Source organism: Peromyscus eremicus, chromosome 19 (assembly GCF_949786415.1).
Source record: "Peromyscus eremicus chromosome 19, PerEre_H2_v1, whole genome shotgun sequence".
Classification (NCBI taxonomy): Eukaryota; Metazoa; Chordata; class Mammalia; order Rodentia; family Cricetidae; genus Peromyscus; species Peromyscus eremicus.
In genome coordinates, this window is record NC_081435.1 from 35169358 (window position 1) to 35182578 (window position 13221).

The following is a 13221-nucleotide window of genomic DNA, read 5'->3' on the forward strand; positions in this document are numbered from 1 at the left end:
ACAATTTTGCTGGTCATTGATGGGTGGATCTCTTCTAGATAGATATGCTGTTCTTTGTAAAGGCTAATTTTGTAAAATGAAGCTAGACACAGTGCCAGATAAGAGGCATTGTCCTTCTCCCCAGGACAGTGTGTCTTCTGGAAAGAGAACAGTAGCTGAAGCTATGTTCTATACAGCATATCTGAATGTGCTGTTAACTGAGGTTATCCCATGGCCACTGTACATTTTTAATACAGGAAGAAAACTTGATCATGGGCCAGCTAGCCTGATGTATTCAGTAGCAAACAAGAGACCCTGTCTCAAGTTAGGAGGTGAGGACTAGCACCTGAAGGTGTTCTTTAACCCCCACAACTGTCCATGACATGCACATGTGCATAGACACCCAGCACACACACAAAGTCTGGACTTGAGGCTTTAGTATCATACAGGGTTCATTTGGAACCATCAGAGGCCAACACTGAGCCGTGTTCACATTTCCTGTCTCCTGGTTGTTATCTACATTTTTTCTAACCATTCTAGATCAAGGAATGATTCTTTTATAACGAGTGATTTGTGCTGTTTATTATAAGTAAATGTTGACTTCAGTGTTAGAATTAAAATTAAGTACTCCTTTCCCACAACTTCGTTACACTACGTTCCAGCCTCCTGGAGGTCACTCTCTCAAGAAGCCTGTGGCTCTTAGCTTTCCTCAGTTTCCCTCGCTGGCCACAATGGAAACACCAAACTCTCTCTGTAGGTCACTGATCAGATATTCTAGCTTCAGGGTTCCTCACCCTCAGCGCTAGTGCTTTTTATCAGACCACAGAAACAATTTCTGTGGATCATAACCTAGGATGAAATATCTTCACTTATCTATCCCAGGCTTGCCTTGAAATAGCAATGCTCCTGCCTTAGCGTCACCCTGCCCTGCTCACACATTGTGATTTAAAGCTTATTCCCAATCGCAGCTTAAACATGAACAGTATGCCCTTAGTCGGCCATTTTTTGTGATTGTGCAATATTTTACTCCTAATACCTCCAGTTTTATGCATGTGCACTTTGAAGTGCCCCTTCTCTATTTCCCACCTCCCCTTAGGTGGTACATCGCTCTATTCCTGTTTGATGAAAATACCGGGGTTTGTGCTGTCACTACAAATACCAATGGAACAGACAGACACGAGTAGAAGGTTGTGTTTTACTCAGTCTGAGAAGGAAGTAAATTAAGACCTGAAAAGAACCGCATCTCTTCTCTAAGACTGGATGTTACAGGGAGAGCTGGACATAACGGCCGTCGATCATTTCAGAGCTGACCCCCACTGGTCAGGTGACCAGCCATGTCCTCTGGTGTGGAATTGATTCCCTCCTTCCTCACCTCCTGTTCTTTCCCCTCATCTGAACATCCATGCTGAGACACCTCTTGGAACGCTGAGTTTGGTGTCTGCTGGTGTCAACCTTGTACTCCTCCAAGACCATTTGGATCTGGGGGGCAGGGAGCATTGCAGGGGGGGAGAAACAGTGTCCACACGCTAAGCTGTGAACAACGTGTATGTGCAAATTTGTGGAATACTCCAGTTCTTATCTCCTCCTCTGACTCTTGTCAGTGGAATTTCCTGTCTTCATGTCTGTTCTGGTATGTTCACAGAACCACAGTCTAGGATGCACACCAGCCCATTTTCTCTGATCAAAGGCAAGTGAAGTGGTGGAAAAGATCACATACAGTTGGGGAACGAAGGCCCCCAACCACATCGCAGAGGGGCCTCCTAGCCCCGCCTCTCTTCAGCAAAGGACTTGGTTTCTGATTTTACTGAGCAAATGGGAGTCATTGCGTGAGCAAACCTCTTACTGATGCCCCAGCCACCTATAAGTGCCCAGCTGCATCTCTGTCACTTCCTACTACCCCAGGAAGAGGTGTCCTTCCTAAAAAGGGCTGTTTCTCCTCACTTTCCCACCACCCAACCTGGAGATCTTTATTCATTATCCTCGTTCCCATAACTTGCTTTTTGTTGGTTTATCCTTAGTGAATATATATTTATTATGTAATCCATATAATCCTTTTATGAGGAATGGCAAAATCTAAATTTGAATGGTATAAATTATACCATTCCTCATAAAAGGGTTTCTCTGTTTAACAGCCCTGGCTGTCCTGGAACTCGCACTGTGGACCAGGCTGGCCTCAAGCTCACTGAGATCTGCCTGCCTCTGCCCCCCAAGTGCTGGGATAAAAGGCGTGCACCACTGGCCAGCCCCTTAGTGAATATTTAATGAGCATTTATATAAATATACAAAACCACATCCTGTGCACCTTCAGGGAATCGCTGTCCTTGGGAAGATGACAGGGTGACTCAGCATCATCTCTTACTAAAGCCTACGTGCCAGTCACAGGGGTTTTTCAAGGCAGAAATCCTGCATCACATGGGCTGGACCCCAAGAGAGTCATTCACAGGTGCCATGTTTTCAGAAGAGCTAAGACTCTTCCCCTGAACTAGGGTTATTCTAAACAGGTGTGAGAATACTTGACACTCAATAAGAAGCAAGAAAAATGGAGGATAGTTGAAACTAGGGCAGAAAGTAAGTAGAAACAGACTGGGGTGGGGGGCAGGTGGAAAGAAGAGACTCAAGTCTTTTATGTGTAAGTCGGAAGCTTCTTCGTTAACCAGTGTGTGTGTCACTTGGTGCCACTCCTCTGTCGTCTCACAAGTCTGCACAAGACTTTCTGTGGGGATCTTCACATCTTGTGGGGATCTTCACATCTGCAGTGCCTGACGATCTCATCACAGGAAGAAAGCATTTGTGAGACTGAACGTGACCACCGGCATACAGCCCCTGAGTACACAGACATTAAAGGAAGAGTCTGGGTTTCCAGAAGACATTGAGTGGGGCTATCCTAATTAGGGTTTCAATTGATGTGATGAAACACCGCCACCAAAGGTCAACTGGGGAGAAAAGGGTTGGTTTGGTTACACTTCCACATTGCAGTCCATCATTGAAGGAAGTCAGGATAGAACTCAAGCTGGGCTAGAACCTGGAGGCCGGAGCTGATGTAGAGGCGATGGAGAAGTGCTGCTTACTGGCTTGCTCAGGGCTTGCTCAGCCTGCTTCCTTGTAGATAGAACCCAGGACCACAGCCCAAGGGTAGCCCCACCCATGGTGAGCTGGGCCTTCCCCCATTAATTACTAACTAAAGTGCCCTACAGTTAGATCTTATGGAAGCATTTTCTCAGTTAAGGTTCCCTCCCTTCAGACAACTAGCTTGTGTCAAGTTGACCTAAAGCTAGTCAGCACAGGGGTTTAGGTTGATTTTGCTATTCCTAAAATTCATAAAAGGACAGAAAGTAGGCCCCTTGACAGTGTTGTACTCTCAAGCAATCAATGATGGACCACAGACACCCCTTAACACTTAAAATAAGGCTGCCAAGCACTAATGGCACCTGAGGATCCTTTTCAAGGCAGGAGTTCTTTCATCCCTACAGGTCCCTAATGTACGATTTTACAGCCGTATTTTCCTAAGTAAATACCCAAGGGTTCCTAAATGGAGTGCTCATAATCTAAAATTAGTCACTTGCCAGGGTTTACTGGAGAGTCTTTAAATAAGGCATCTAGCTGCTGCAGAGTGCTACAAAATTCCCAAAGTGCCATACGCAGAAAGACCAGAATTTCCCTCATTCTCAGAGAGGCTGAACCATAGTCTGCATCATCAGCACCGGCCTGAGTGGATCGTGTTTCAGTCCCTCCATTCTTGATCAGTGTGATGCCACCTTTGTAGATGTGTGTGCCTGTGTTCTGTAGAGTTGCCACATTGTCACTGTTTTTCTTGTGGCTCTCTCTAATCTCTTAGCACCGATTTTGTTCCTCCTGTGGAGATGGAAACAGCTTGGTTAGGCATGGTTAGGCTTCCATGCCAAAGGGTTAGTGATTGAAAATACGAGTTAAGTGCGGGCATTTTGGTAATGCCTTTGTTAGCCTTTTAATGTGTCTTTCACATAGCCCAGTGGATGCTAGGATGGGAAGGCTGTGTTCAGTTTGAGTCTGGAAAAACTGGCGACCTCATTCCGGTCTGGTGCAACTTTTTTGTGCTCTCTAGGGTTAACAGGTGATGGCCACTGGCTCACTCTTGGTTTTAGCCATCTGAGTCTTTTTTTTTTTCTTTCTCTTTTGTCAGGTAAAGAACTGGCAATTCTTGGGAATCTTTTCAAAGAACCAACTTTTAGATGAGTAGGGTTTCCATTCTCGGCTTCATTAATTTCCACTCCCACCTTTACTGTTTCTTCCATTGTAAGTTCAGCTTCTCTTACATGCCTTAAAGTGCTCTACTGATGGGAGGTGGTTTGGGTGTTTCTGGTTGTGTTGATGAGATTTCATTATTAATGCAGGCATTTACAGCAACAAATTCCCCTCAAAGGATTACTGTGGTGGTCTTCTACAAGTTTTGATGTGTTACACCATCATTTTTAGTCATATGGAAGAGTTCACTTATGATTTCCCGTTTTAACCCACTGGCCACAAACTCACAGATTCTCCTGACTCTGCCTCCCAAGTGCTGGGATTAAGAGGGCATGCCACCACACCTGGGTCCTCTGCTGGTCATTTCTAAGCTCATTATATCCTGATTAGAAAATTAAAATTTTCCATCCTTTTGACTGTATTGGAGTGTTTTTGAGGTGTCAAAAATGGCTTCTAGTAAAAGAATCTTCATGGTGCTTGGAATGTACGTTGCCCTACTGTGTGATAGGTCTAGCCAGAGTCCAGTGTTGTTCAGGTCTCCTATTGATTGGCTAAGCTGTTTGATTTATTTTTTTTGAAAGACAATGAACTTTATCATTGACAGCACACATGCGCATCAGCATACTTATCTCAATTCCTGCAAGACGATATAGAGAGAGCCTGCCCATGCCACAGAGGTGCCTGTAGAGTGCTGTAGGAAAAGAACCCCAAGCTTGGGGAACCCACATCTTTGTAAAGGCCCAGTAAGTCTACCTGGCCTTTGTTCTAGATGGAGACATCTTGTTTACTGGAGAGTAAATAAATCCGTCTTTTGATTTAAGGAAAACTATGATCTCTGTCATCCCAAGATTATTCATCACAAACATTCTTGGAGAGTCCAGAACAGAGGTGGTCATTGGTTCTGCAAGACAGGTAGAGAGGAAAGAGGCCCATAGAACTGAATCAGTCAACAGAAATACTCACTGCTCTTTTTCCCCTTCAGTCACTTCAGGCTGTTCTTAAGAATATGATAAAGTGAGTAGTTTACATGTCAGAAATGCACTTCTCACAGCCCCTGAGGCTGTTAATTCCAAGATCAATGCTTGGCTAGTCTGTTTCTGCTGAGAGAGCCTTCCTTTGCTTTGCAGACAAGCTGCTTAGCTGTGTCTTCAGATGCCCAAAGAGGAACCCTCTCTCATGGCTCTCCTTACAAGGGTACTAACTCCGTTCAAGAGGGGTCCAGCCCCACGACCTACCTTCTAAATGCCCATGCCTATGTCCGATTGGGAAAGGGACTTTAACATAGGAATGGCGGGGGCTGGGTGGAGCATAGGCGTGTGTTAGGTAGCACACAGCTGTCCTGTTTTCCACAGCAAAATAGCTCAGTATTTCCATTTGTCGCACCCAGAGACTTAGGAATCAGTGTCCACTCCTAACTTCTAGAGAGTCTTTGCTAGGTAGACATTCCACCAACTGAGCTATATCCCCAACTGAAGATTCTCATTTTTTTTTTCTGTCTGTTTTTTTTTTTTTTTAATTTCTTTATTCGTTCTACCTGCATGTATGCCTGTGTGCCAGAAGAGGGCACCAGATCTCATTACAGATGGTTGGGAGCCAACATGTGGTTGCTGGGAATTGAACTCAGGACCTCTGGAAGCTGTCAGTGCTCTTAACCTCTGAGCCAGCTCTCCAGCCCGAAGATTCTCATTTTTAAATGGGATTATAAGATTGCTGTGAGACACTTTATGTGAATGCTTTTCATATTAGTAAATACTCAGCAAATGAGAACAATGGATATTATTTATGCTTGCCTAAGGGACATTGACGTAGTAGTATCTTTCCCTTGAGATGATAATTATTAATCCCAGAGTAACTCAATGCCATATTTGTGCCCTAATCCATGAGAACCACACATTTCAGAAAGCCCTGGCTAGGAAACAACATTCTTTTAAGGACTTGAGATACTTTGTCAAGAGTACAGGTGGTGATCCGTGCACAAAATACGTTGGCAGCACTCTGTGAAGAGGAGGCTGGGGATGAGTCCAGGGTGAGTCCAGTGTACTCACTGTGCTCTGCTCCTCTCCAGTGTCCCTGACCCTGTCCTCTCTTGCCACTGCGGTGCCTACGGGCACTGCTACACCAAGGTTTCTCACAAAGAATGGAGAACTCACCACAACAGAAGCACTTCACCTTCCAATCCATGCAATGTCAAAACCACGGCTCAACGCTGAAGTTCACGCATATGTCGGGCAGGAGGAAGCGGAAAGTTAGAATCTCTGTTTAAAGGCATTAATGTATACCAGGCTGACAATTAAACAGGCATGGCATGGGGAGGGATTGTTCTAGACACTGGACATGAGCTGCTGATCCAAACAGATAAAATGACCCAGCACTCACGAGTTATGAGCTGATAAAATTGCTACAAACAGATGGAACGGTCTTAATTATGCAATTGTCAAGCGTACAAAGCATGGGAAAAACCCACAATATTTTTATCACTCAGTCCAACAATTATTGACGTGAGGCCAAAGTTATTCAGTCGGTAACTCCCATACTTCAGAACTGCTTGAAGGCACAGTCAAATGCTTTGACTTAGGCTTGTAGAACTCCCTCCTCTGATTGGTGGTTATTAAAAATAAATAAATAAAGCAGAGCCCTTAATTTGTCCAGTGTTGGCATGGTGAGAATAGTTTTTGTTCTCTGTAGGCTGGCCTCCTGCGAAAAGCCTGGGGGTGTCCAGGGCTCACTCACCAGCCCTGTACTGAGGCTCTGAAAGAATCTGAGCAGACCATGCTCTGCTGTTAGTACACAGAACCGCCAACCATAACGTGATCCTGGCTCTCAGAAATGAATGTTGAAAAAAACCTCTCCAAATGCATAGACATATATGTGTGTCATATATGTGTATGGTATGTACATGGACACAGACCCTCACATTCCATCCACTGTGGTGAGCATGTCCTTTGTTTAAACAGGAAGGACTTGAGTGTAACTGAGGGATGTCACTGTTTTCTCCTCTGTGAGTCACCTGTTCCCAGTTACTCCTCCTGAACATATGGTTCCCATCTCAACATTTGCACTGGTTAACAGATCTACCCCCGGGCCTCAATGTCTGTTCATAACTTCTAGGCCCGTACCTGTTTCCTTTTTCCAGGTTAGTGGCACTTCTTCTAAATAAAAGTACCCTGTTCAGTGCGATAGGTTGAGAAGGAATGTTAGGCCAAGCAGAATTCCCCTGATCTTAACATTTTGGGGGGGGAGGGGAGAAGAACAGTCAAGGGGTGGAAACCTGACAGGAAGTATTCCAAAATACTAGCAACATTTGACAAGGGTGTTAGGGTTAAGGACATCATTCTTAATCATTTCTTCATAATATATCCAATATTCCATATTTTCGCTTTTTAATTTATTCTTGGAGGAGGTACCTGTGGAGCTCAGAGGACAGAGAGCTCAGGACCAGTTCTCCCATCATGTAGGGTCCATCAGTCCAACTCCCTTGTCAGTCTCAGCAGCAATCACCTTTACCCACTGGGCACCTCACTGCCCAAAGTATTTAAACAATCAGGCGGAAAAAAGAGACAAAACACTAAAACCTCTCCAAAACCACAGCACTAGAAATTGTAAACAAGGTTAAAATAGTACAAAATCATTTTATATGACTTAAGAGTTAGGCCTGGAGAGATGGCTCAGTGGTTAAGAGCACCAGCTGCTCTTCCAGAGGACCAGAGTTCCATTCCCAGCACCTACATGTCGGCTCACAGCCAACTGTTAACTCCAGTTACTGGGGATCCAGCACCCTCTTCTGGCCTCTGTGGGCACTGCACACACATGGCACATAGACATACATGGAGGCAAGACACCCATATACTTAAAAGCTAGATAAAACATTAAAAAAAAAAAAAGATTTAATTGTCAGACTTGTTCAACAGTCTGTACAGACACTTCAGGACTAAGATGTAATGCAGTGATACTGCACTTGCCTATCATATTCAAGGTCTTGTGTCCAACCCCCAGTTCCAAACTAACACACCAACAGAATGCCACTGTGAAATAGTGTGGTTCCCAAAACCATTGTTGAAATACAGTTGTATGATTTTTAGCTTGTTCTTTTCTAAATCAGAGATAATATATGTTTACTTCAGGAAATCTGGAGAATACAGAAAAGCACATAGAACAGAATACATAGCACCCCTCTATGAAACTTTCTGAGGCAGCCATGGGAGGGGTAGCCCTCTGTTACTGTGGGCAGAGGTGTTAACTGACAGCCTCCAGCTGTCACCCCAAGAGATTTACCTCAGCTTGCCCCAGAGGCCACACCCTTCAGCGTTCCTAGACTCTGCCTGGCTAGAACCACACCATTTCTGCCTGGTGGGAAATGCCCCAAATCTTCATTTGCACCTTTCACTCAGCTCCATCCTTTTATCCTCAATCATGCTCTTAGATGTAGACATCGAATGGGAAATGGCGCTGATCCATTACACTGAAGACATCTCACTGAACAGACACTGGGTATGAGGCAAGTAGAGCCTTGGCAAGGCACCTGCACCCCCAGCATGAGAGACAAACCCAGCGATCAGCACTTGAGTAAAGTTGCAGAAGTGGTCGGGAGACAGCTAGGGCATCCTCCCCGAAGGAAAAGACGAGCTTGCGATTCTTGTTTCCTTCCTACAAAAGTAGACGCACGTGTACTTGGTGAGCCATTTAGGGTCCTGAAGCAGCCCATTCCCCATCTGGTAAACCTTCTCTAGTCCACAGGGTGATGCAGAACACTGCCAGCTCTGAGTGGGGCTCAGAGTGTTAATGGAAGTGACAGAGCTCTGATGCCATGCCCATGTGATACAGGAGGCCCTGTGGTGTTGAAGATGTCCCTGATGGGGAAAGCTGCAATGTGGCAAGCCAATGTGGGCAAGTTATAAGCCTTTGGATGTCTGGAACAAGGCCATCCCATTTGCAGCAGAGATTTCAAATCCTCATAAGAACTTGACTTCTGGCGTGTTAATGGGCTTCATTAGAGGGAGAAAACTTCATCACACAGCACCAAGTGACCATGCGTTTAGGATTGCCCGTTACGAGCTGGGATTTCTCAGAATCACCCAGGTCTTTAAACAGAATAGACCAGCATCAGTAATGGGTGCCTCGGACAAAAACCTAGTCAGATCAGAGACTATAAGTCAGATACCAGAGCCCCAGAGCCCCGTGTTTGTTTTTAATTCTTTTAACTTTTATTGGTTCTTTGTGGATTTTATATCATGCATTGCAATCCCATGTATCTCCCCATTCCCTCACATCTGCCTTTGCAATCACCTCTCCAAACAAAAGAAAATTTAAAAGAAAAGCCAAATACCAACCAACCAAATGTGTGTGTGTGTGTGTGTGTGTGTGTGTGTGTGTGAGAGAGAGAGAGAGAGAGAGAGAGAGAGAGAGAGAGAGAGAGAGAGAGAATGTTTATTGCCATAAGTCATTGGTTGGCCTGAGGCCTCTGGCTTCTGCTACACCACCAATAATGGGCTCTCTGTGGGGATATCCCATTGTCCTGTGTCATGGAGACCCTGCTGTTTTGGATCTGTAGGTTTGTCCCCTTCACATCCTCCATCAATTCACAGATAGGTGGATTTTGGGGTAGGCTAACTCCTAGCCCTGGTTCTGGGCCTGGGTGGTAGCTGGGTTGGTCAACTCGCTAGCTTCCCCTCATTGTCCTGTCTGAATGAAGTCTCCAGCACTGCCTCGGCTAGCTCACCCAATGCAGCCTACAGCAAGGAGCTGGGCCAGTGTTCCTGCTCTCAGGTCCTTAGGTCCAGCTTACTCACAGTCACACCACCAGGACCAGCTCCACTGTCTTTCCCAGGCGAGCTGCGGGGCCCTCTCTCCTGACTGCTGTGGGGGTCATATGGGGCGGGGTAGGGTTTGCTCTCACACCCTCGGGGCTGGCTCACCTGCACCCCTGGCAACAGGGTCAGCTCTAGTGTGCTACCCAGATGGGGTGCAGAGCCCGCTTTCCTGTGTGCTGCAGCTGGAGAGGACCAGGGCTAATTCTCCCGTTCTCATGACCACGGGACTAGCTCCCTCACTACCACAGCTAGCAAGGGGCGAAAGTGGGAGGGCATCTTTCCCTCACCCATGCCACCACATGGCAGACAGGGGAAGGGGGAAGGTCAGACGGGGTGCAGAATCTGCTCTTACGTGCTGCAGCTGGTGAGGGGCAGGGCTAGCTCTCCCACTCTCGTGTCCCGGGGCCTCCCCCACGTTTATAGTGGTGTCCCTCACATCTCTCACAGCCCATATGGGAATCAATACAACTAGAAAAGAGAAGAGAATTATAGCTGACACAGAGGCTATGCACCGGCTCACTAATGTCGTTTCTATCACCAAAACTGATTAGTCATTGCCCTTTGCTAATGTCTCACCCGCCACCATCAGAGGCCAGGCTGAAAGACACTCTACCTTGAGGTCAACCCATCACTTGATGGAAAGGAAACTAGGCAGGGCCCTTTCCATTCTAGAAGGGTCAGCAGGTAAGCCTTGTAGGGAAAAGATCTGCTTAGGGTATAGAATTACTTTTCTCTTTTAACTTCTCAGCCAACACCACCTTCTGGGAACTTACAGAATGCTTGACTTGCACAAGTACCCACAGGACATAGTATCCAGCCTGAACCCATTTCACAGAAAAGTAGGTGTGAGTGTGGACTGATGACAGGGCAATCCACTCATATCATATGTAGTACCATCTCAAAGTTCCCAACTTTTCACAATATTGCTGTGATCAGACACAGATACAACTGAGGTGCCATTCTGGACACACTGCCCTAGAAATGCTGCCATCCTTAAAGACACAGTGTAAAGACTAAACCAGAGGCCTTTCTACAGTGCCGTCTGTCCCCTTATAAGGAGCATACGTTTCTGATGCCTAAAGTGTGTGTGTTCATCCATTTCCATTACTATAACAAAATATCAGAAACCGTAAATCTTATGAAGAAAAGATGCTTACTTAGTTAGCAGTTGGGGAGGCTGAAGGTCCAAAGGGCAGGGCACAGCTCCTCACAACTGTACCCCAACCTTCTCCTCACACTTACACAGCTGACTGATAGTAAAAACCAACGCTAGTGGAAACTAATCAATGATAATAAAATGAGTGAAATGGAGTCTTATTTAACTTTTTTGTTTGTTTGTTTTATTTTTCAAGACAGGGTTTCAAAACTTTGTGCAGCTTTGGCACGTTTCCTGGAACTCACTCTGTAGCCCAGGCTGGCCTCGAACTCACAGAGAGCTGCCCGCCTCTGCCTCCTGAGTGCTGGGATTAAAGGCGTGTGCTGCCACCCCCTGGCCTTATTTAACTTTTATATCAACTATGTGATCTAAATATTATTTAATCTCTAAACTCATAAGGCTGAGAGATTAAATAATCTGCCCCAAACTTTAGTAATTAGTGGGCATGGAAACCAAAACTATGCATGTCTGGCAGTAGACATAAGAGATAGATAAGCTAAGCGCTGACCTCCCCTGGAACTCCTCCAAACAGATAGCAGGCCACCAGCCATAACAAGTCTATTGGTTTACTGTCTCAGTTGTACTATCCTGTGTACCGTTCCCTGTGGGAGGGCTGAATTACGTCCCCATTTTCACATGAATTAAATTGAAGACCAGAAAGGCATATTTTCCAGAATTAGTCACGAGAACTACCAAGTCAGAGAAGCACACAACACTACACAGCAAATGTGAAAAGTGTGAAAAACCACTCTCAAATTCAAAAGTTCCCTGCGATTCAGGGGACTCACGAAATCCTGACAGATAGTCTCACGGTTATGGGTCATTACAGCGAGAAACTACAGATGAGCAACAGCCAAGCACGGTATAGGCCATGAGAGTTGCCCTGGGGAATTACCAGGGATGCTGTGGACTGTGCTGACCTGCCCTGAAAGAGTGTGTGATGCCATGCCCTGAACACTGCCAACCGAGGAAGCTCACTAGCCTGCAGGTCCAGAGCTGGGCCTGTAAGTTGGTCATGGAGATATGGATGGCGGCCCACATGGTTGACTTGCAGTTTTCAGTCCTTCCAGAAGTTCGGTTGAAACCATGTGGGCCGCCATCCATATCTCCGTACCCAGGTAAACAAAGGCCTTGTGCCCTGGGTCATTCCAAAGGCTTAGAGACCACTTCTTGGGAGCAAAGGACAAAGGTCAAAGGTCAGACATTCTTTACCACATAAGCAGCCCATCTCATGGTGGAAACAACCACCCTTCTCCTCCTCCTCCTCCTCCTCCTCCTCCTCCTCCTCCTCCTCCTCCTCCTCCTTCTTCTCCTTCCTCTTCCTCCTCCTCCTTTCTCCTCCTCCTCCTCCTTCTTCTCCTTTTTTTTTTTTTTTTGATATCTAGTCCAGGTTCTTCCTGTTGCAATTGTTTAGCCTATAGACTTTTTTCATTTTAAGAATGTCTACATCTATTTATTAGTTTTATGGGCATGGTGTTTTGCCTGCATATACTCCTGTGCACCATATGTGAAGAGGATATCGGTTACCCTGGGACTTGAGTGATTGCCAGTTGTGAGCTTTCACGTAGACGCTGGTCCAAGTCTTCTGGAAGTGGCCGGTGCTCTTAACTGCAGAGCCATTGTCTCTCCAGCACCTGTAGATGGTTTTTAAATCTACTGAGCTAAACTATGTAACTCTCGGGAATAGGAGCCACAGTATGCACTTAAAATCTTCTTGTGCTGGATCGAGTTTTTTGTTCCCCAGAAAGAGAAGACCCTGTCTGGAGCGTTTCCTGTTGCAGACATAGAGACGTGGCATTTGATGAACTTGAAACACTAAGGCAGAGTGGTTGAAAGCGCCACCCTGGAGTCCAGGAGACCTGGGTTTTTGGAGGCCCTCTGCCATCTGTCAGCACTATAACATCGAGTTACTCCTCTGTGCTGTTTCCCCGTCCATCTCTGACGGGGCACTCAAGTTCCCAGCATGTGCTTGGGATATAGCATTTTAAAAAAATGTTCCCTATTCTCTTTATTGGAGAGATACCTGAATCTTTAGAAAATATGGTCCATTCTTTCTCT